Source organism: Lolium rigidum, chromosome 6 (genome assembly GCF_022539505.1).
Source record: "Lolium rigidum isolate FL_2022 chromosome 6, APGP_CSIRO_Lrig_0.1, whole genome shotgun sequence".
In the NCBI taxonomy this organism is placed as follows: domain Eukaryota; kingdom Viridiplantae; phylum Streptophyta; class Magnoliopsida; order Poales; family Poaceae; genus Lolium; species Lolium rigidum.
This window is the reverse complement of record NC_061513.1, coordinates 202,611,550-202,619,308: the sequence shown is the minus strand read 5'-3', so window position 1 is coordinate 202,619,308 and position 7,759 is coordinate 202,611,550.

Below are 7,759 nucleotides of genomic sequence, written 5' to 3'. Positions count from 1 at the left end.
ACAGCAATTCCGCCTGGCGGAGAAACTATGCATGTAATTTGCATCTTCACGTGCATTGATTGAATGGTGCTTATGCATGCAATCTCCACACTGGCAAACGGATCACATTTGATCGATTCCGACTCCTTGCTCTGGCAACAGCCCACAGTCGACCTGTACATGTTTTCTTGAGAAAAGAAAGGGATTGAAGCGGAAAAAATCGAAGCTTCACGTGTGGATCACTGCGTGCATGAATTTCTCGGTCAGGATGCCATGTTTTCCGACCGATCGAAGATTCAACGTGTGAGGATTCTGCGTAAAGCAGCTCCGGATCATTACATCTACGCCGATTTTTCCGGTTTTACTTCGCGGTGAGCTGTCACGGCCAGACTCCAGGACTGTTATGTCCGCATATTTGCCGTGACCGGTTCCATTCCACCTTGGCTTCCGACATCAGCTACATTTAAACAGCTAAGTCCCTATTTATATTTAATGTTTTACAATTTTATGATCATGAGATTAAGATTGGTTCACTCATATCCATATCCTGAGTCTTTTACCGCTTTCACTGTTGGTCATATCTTTCCCACGATTTGCCTCGCGCTCGTGAAAATTTTTGTACTGTTTTTGCCGCTTAAGGCTCCAGTACGCTGCAAAAATTCCGCTTTCGGGCGTTAGCTTAAGTTTTCTGGCCTACACGTTTTCTGTTGTTTTACGTGTGGATTCCTTAGTAGTGACATCTCGGTACTTAAAGCCGGCCTCTGTTTCTTAGGTTCTTGATTGTTTCACTATTAAGCGCTATCGCCTCAACAGATGTTCTGTGTTTAAAGTTGGCCGTCTCGCGAAAAGTCAAGCATATAAACCAGAAGAACGGATAAACCAACACTTGCTTAAAACATATAAATTACATTAACTGTTCAAGATAGTCGAGTTTTTTCCGTCTTGACAGTTTTATGTTGTTCAACTGCTGCATAGTTTTAGCTTTAAAACATTTGTTCAAAGTCCGTTTTAGTTCCGCCTTACATTTGTTCGTTGAACATGATCAAAGAAACAATTTAATATAAATATGTTTTTATGTTTATGTATCAGGTACATGATACTTGGACGTACAATAGTCCCCCGAGGTTAGGCGGATCCATGGCGTGCACAGCTGGAAAAGCAACTTGAGTCTTGATTCCGCTATGCTTAGCAGGAACCAACCCTCAGGGGCTGCGGTTTGATCTTAGGTGAAAAGTGTGTTTCCTTTCGGGTATCACTGCTGGAAATTTCCGCCTAGATGCTTGGGATTTACGCTATTCCTAAGTCACATATAAAGATAAAGCTACTCTAAGGGCACCAAGCCGGATATTCAAGTAAATTCACCTTGGCGCTCGGGGGCTACATCGATGAAGTTCTCTATGGAGCAACAAGCCGGAAATTTTCCACCTTGACGCTTGGGGGCTAAGTTTCTGAGCATCGAGTCTCCTTGGAGCAAGCCGACTCAACGCTCGGGGGCTACATACATATGGTTATGTCAAGAAAATTTTCAAAGATGGCGAAAATCTGGCTAACTAGTCGGATCCGCACCTAATTTTTTGGTAGCCGGATCCGCACCTAATTTTTGGTAGCCGGATCCGCACCTATATATTTGGTAGCTGGATCCGCAACTAATTTTTGGTAGCCGGATCCGCACCTAATTTTGGGTAGTCGGATCCGCACCTCAATTTTTGGTAGCCGGATCCGCACCTAATTTTGGGTAGTCGGATCCGCACCTCAATTTTTGGTAGCCGGATCTGCACCTAAATTTTTGGTAGTCGGAACCGCACCTATATTTTGGGTAGTCGGATCCACACCTATATTTTGGCTGATCCGAACCTACATTTGGCTAGTCGGATCCATACCGAAGATTACGTTGGATGGTGTATCTGAAGAATCTGACCATTGGATCATGAAGTTTCCGACCAACACTTGGTTGGAGATATGAAGTTTGGAGTCCTTCAAGATTCTCTATTATTCGTTCCAGCCAAAGGATGAAGATACATGCGCAAGCTGAGCTGGATGGAAGAACGGTGAATCTTGGAGAACTCCGGGGGCTACTGTTGTGGATATACTTCATAGGTATACCATCGACATGGTCCGATTCCGGCAAGCCCGGGGGGCCCACAGATGGTGGTGATGGCATATGTCCCACCGGGCGGCCCAGTTGTTGTTAATCAAGATGGAAGATGTCCAACCCAGGAACAAGGAGCCGGATCCCAACCGACCTATGAGGTAGCCGGATCCGAACCGCCCTACGAAGGTAGCCGGATCCGAACCGCCCTACGAAGGTAGCCGGATCCGAACCGCCCTACGAAGGTAGCCGGATCCGAACCGCCCTATGAAGTTAGCCGGATCCGAACCGCCCTACAGAGGTACCCGGATCCGAACCGACCTACAGAGGTACCCGGATCCGAACCGATCTACAGAGGTACCCGGATCCGAAGAGGTCTATGCCAGGAGTCAGATCCGTGAAGGCCCATGAAGGAAGCCGGATCCATGACAACAAGTTAGGAATAGGTGGATCCTTGACGTACACGTCAATGTAATATTCCGTAGTTAGGCAACTTGTATTCCGGGTAGGACTCTCCGTAGAAACCCTAGATCCGGGCGCCTATATAAGCCGGATCCCGAGAGCCCTGAGGGGGGATCTCGAGCTAGAAGCGGCACAACCACAACTCATTGTAACAACGCGAAAGCGCCCAGATAATTCCAGACAAGCAGCAGTAGGCCCTGTCATCGTGCAGGTGTTCCGAAGCTGGGTAAATCGCGTACCACCGTCCCGAGTGCACTCCGCCCTATGGCCCCTACTTCTTCTCTCCCTCGTGAGGATCCCTCCTCCGAGGTACCGTCGAATAGGCAACGACACATGTGGCTCATAATAATATTGTTTTATGTGATAGTTATATTGTTGAGATGATGCTACTGAAAATTATTTTGAGAGAGGAAAATATGGTTGTAGAAGTTTTCATGGTACTAAAACACCTCTCTATGTGCTGAAAATTTTGAAGTTACTCTTGTTTTATCTTCCTATGCTTGTCACTTTGTTCTTTATAGATTTATTTGTGTACAAGATTCCTATGCATAGGAAGTGGATTAGACTTAAATTTGTTTTATAGTTGCTTCTTGATGCTCTCTTTTACTTCCATGCATATTTCTTATGTGAGCATATTCTCAAACTAGCCTAGCTAAAAGGCATTAAAGAAAAGCACTCTTGGAAGATAACCCATATTTTATTTTTGTATTTTTTCTTTTGTTGAGTCTTGGAAGTTAGTACCTCTGTAATAACCTCTTCTTATCATTTTTATTTCGTTTTTGTGCCAAGAATAGCCTCTAATAGGAAGAAAGTAAGATTTGGGGAAGTTATTGTCCTGAAAACAGATTATGTGTTGTCACCATAAAAATTTTGGGCTACCAATTTTTGTGCATATGCCCCAGGTTATTATCTAACTTTTGTTAGTTGACCACTTTTCGAGATGAGCAACAGAAGATTTTCGAAAAAATCGATCTTTACATGATGTTCTATTTTGACAGATTTCTGCCACTATTTGCATTTGCCTCTCAATCTCTTTCTTTTTTAGTTCTTTTGATCAAAGAGCTTTTTGAAGAGTTTCTACAGTAGCTAATGCTTTAATAGATGTTTGATATATGTTAGAACTGAATCCAAGTGTATTTGTTTATTTTGGTGTACTATGTGATGAGATGAAGAATGGACAAAAGCTTAAGATTACGGATGCCCCTGCATCCCAAGAAATATCCAAGAGGTACAAGCGTCAAATCTTGGGGATGCCAAATGCATCCCCTCTTTATCAACAAAGCAACAGGTTATCTCTCTATGCGATATACTTTTATTGCTTCATACGCTATGTGTTGTTCTTGGAGCGTCTTTATTTTTGTTTTTAGTTTAGTTTTGTTTTTTTCTATAGCTTATGTTGGATCCCAACACATTTTTTTTGGAGAGAGACACGCTCCGTTTTAATTGCATAGAACGCTTTAGTTTTCGTTGTTATTGTTCTGCGAGTGTTGTAGGTTTCTAGTACTGCGTTTAGCGCTTGGTTTTTTATTCTAATTTTGTTCAGAGCTTGTTAGTATTCTCTATTTATGTATGATTAGCTCTCTGGTCCATATTGTTTTCAACTCTGAGAGTTATTTCAAATAAGTTGATTGGTGTTGGATACGGGTAAAAAGTTTCATGCCTATAGTGATGCAAAAGGAAGCTTGTCTAGACTGTGGCATAGACTTTGACATGTCATGTTTGATGTTATTCTTGTCATATTCATAGTATTTATTGTTGTAGCGTGACTTATCTCAAATAGCTGAGAGTGCATAATGTGATATTGAAAGAATCATGTGTTGTTTCCATCATAAAAACATAATATTGTGGTATTCTCCTTTGATGCTTTATTGGGTGGACTTGGCACATGCTTATACCATGTTATGACTATAACCAATCAACTAAAGCCTCTATGATCATTTAGTTTTTGACTTGTAATATCACTTTATGCTTTGATTGATAATGTTTTGTCGCTATGCATGATTATGGTCATTATTGCTCTCTTAGTTGGTCGCTCCCAGTCTTTTGCTAGCTTTCGCATGTACTGAGTATGAACTCTACTCGTGCATCCAACCACCATAAACCAAAGTTTGCCAATTGTATCCACCATATCTACCTACTAGCATTATTTCTATTCTAAGTAAATTCATCATGCTTTTATTTATATTCTAAATTAAATTTTGGCATGAGAAAATTATTCAGTAAAGCTCTCACGAACTTGATGGCACATTTACATTCTTGCACTTAATAAACTTGATCATTGTGACTATCTTATGAAGTTTATATGTTTGCAAATTGCAAGTTAAGAGTTAGCATAACCATGCTTTCATGGGGAATTCTTTCAATATTGCACTTATTCATATTTAGTTGATGTCATGTTCTTTTGATTATGGATGCCTAGCGGTGCGAAATAAAATGGAATTTGTAAGTCCATGGAGTTTGTATATGAGTTAGAGAAACTCCTGGACCGCTAATCTAATCCATGCATCATTCATTCATGGTGGAAATTTACAGCGAACCATAGTGAGCATTCTATGAAGCATTTTCAATAAAAAGCTATACCCATAGTAAATAAAAAATTGCTGAGATGCTCATTGTCTATTTGTCTTGTCATTTTGGCATGGGATTGCTCCAACAAGAGTACTTCCATATCATCGGGCAAGAGGTACCCCGTTGGTGGTTCTCGATGATACATGTATACTTACGATGACAAGAACTTATTTGGGACCTAAGTTGAGTAGCATGAGGTTTAGGTACTCGTATTCAAGGGGCACAAGATTTTCAACTTGTGATTTATCAAGCATATAGCTCATATTTGCCATCACAATAACTTTAACCATTCAAGATGCTTATGATAGGGGAAATGAGAGCTCAAAGCTAATGAGTACCATACTTTTTGGAAGGTTTATAAAACTTGTTTATCTTGCTTACTCTGCAAAGAGTCTTTCTTTTACTTTCATGTTGAGTCTTCATCTTCTGCTTTATGCACCAATTTAGAGAGCATAGTTGTCATTCTTAGTGCAATGTGCATAGTCCCAAAGTTATTATTGATTGATTCATGATTATGCTATGGCTTGTTCTTAAATTACTTGTATCTAGTCATCGTCTGAACTTTGAAGGTGTCCTATGTAGGATAACGTTGCATAGAAAACAAAAATTTTCCTACCGCAAACACGCAATCCAAGCCAAGATGCAATCTAGAAGATGGTAGCAACGAGGGGGTATCGAGTCTCACCCTTGAAGAGATTCCAAAGCCTACAAGATGAGGCTCTTGTTGCTGCGGTAGACGTTCACTTGCCGCTTGCAAAAGCGCGTAGAAGATCTTGATCACGATCGCTTCGGCGCCACGAACGGGCAGCACCTCCGTACTCGGTCACACGTTCGGTTGTTGATGAAGACGACGTCCACCTCCCCGTTCCAGCGGGCAGCGGAAGTAGTAGCTCCTCTTGAATCCGACAGACACAATGGCGTGGTGTCGGTGGTGGTGGAGAAATCCGGCGGAGCTTCGCTTAAGTGTGCGGGATGTGGTGGAGGAGAGAGACCGCTAGGGTTTGGGGAGAGAGGGGGTTGGGCGCCGGCCCTCTAAGGGGTGCGGCCAAGGCTGAGGCTTGAAGTGATCAGCCCCCTCTCCTATGCCCCTCATTATATAGGTGGAAGCACCAAGAGTTCTAGTCCAAGTCTTCGAATAAGACCCCAACACTAAAACCTCCCATATGTGGGAAACCTACTCAAGGAGGGAGTCCTACCCAAGGTGGGACTCCCACCTTTCCTTGAGGTGGGTTGGCCGGCCACCCTAGGGGAGTCCACCTTGGACTCCTCCCCTTTAGGGTTGGCTGGTCATGCAAGGTGGAGTCCCTCCGGGACTCTACTTTCCATGGTGATTTCTTCCGGACTTTTCTAGAACCTTCTAGAACCTGCCATAAATGCACCGGATCATTTCCAAACTTGGAATATGACTTCCTATATATGAATCTTATTCTCCGGACCATTCCGGAACTCCTCGTGATGTCCGGATCTCATCCGGGACTCCGAACAAATATTCGAACTCCATTCCATATTCAAGTTCTACCATTTCAACATCCAACTTTAAGTGTGTCACCCTACGGTTCGTGAACTATGCGGACATGGTTGAGTACTCACTCCGACCAATAACCAATAGCGGGATCCGGAGATCCATAATGGCTCCCACATATTCAACGATGACTTCGGTGATCGAATGAACCATTCACATACGGTACCAATTCCCTTTGTCACGCGATATTTTACTTGTCCGAGGTTTGATCATCGGTATCACTCTATACCTTGTTCAACCTCGTCTCCCGACAAGTACTCTTTACTCGTACCGTGGTATGTGGTCTCTTATGAACTTATTCATATGCTTGCAAGACATTAGACGACATTCCACCGAGAGGGCCCGGAGTATATCTATCCGTCATCGGGATGGACAAATCCCACTCGTTGATCCATATGCCTCAACTCATACTTTCCGGATACTTAATCCCACCTTTATAACCACCCATTTACGCAAGTGGCGTTTGATGTAATCAAAGTACCTTTCCGGTATAAGTGATTTACATGATCTCATGGTCATAAGGACTAGGTAACTATGTATCGAAAGCTTATAGCAAATAACTTAATGACGAGATCTTATGCTACGCTTAATTGGGTGTGTCCATTACATCATTCATATAATGATATAACCTTGTTATTAATAACATCCAATGTTCATGATTATGAAACTAATCATCCATTAATCAACAAGCTAGTTTAAGAGGCATACTAGGGACTTCTTGTTGTCTACATATCACACATGTACTAATGTTTCGGTTAATACAATTATAGCATGATATATAAACATTTATCATAAACATAAAGATATAAATAATAACCACTTTATTATTGCCTCTAGGGCATATCTCCTTCGATCTCCCACTTGCACTAGAGTCAATAATCTAGTTTACATTTGTAAAGATATAACACCTTGGCCTTCCGGTGTTTTATCATGTATTGCTCACGGGAGAGGTTTTTAGTCAACGGATCTGACACGCTCAGATACGTATGTATTTTGTAATTCATTTGCGTCTCAACGCATCATTCATTTCCAAATGAGTCGGCATTAAATATGTTTGATCTTCTGGTGGAACCTTAATTCCGCTTGTCCGAAATATGTCACTAATATTGTCACACACAATATAGCTTCAAAGTTCGACT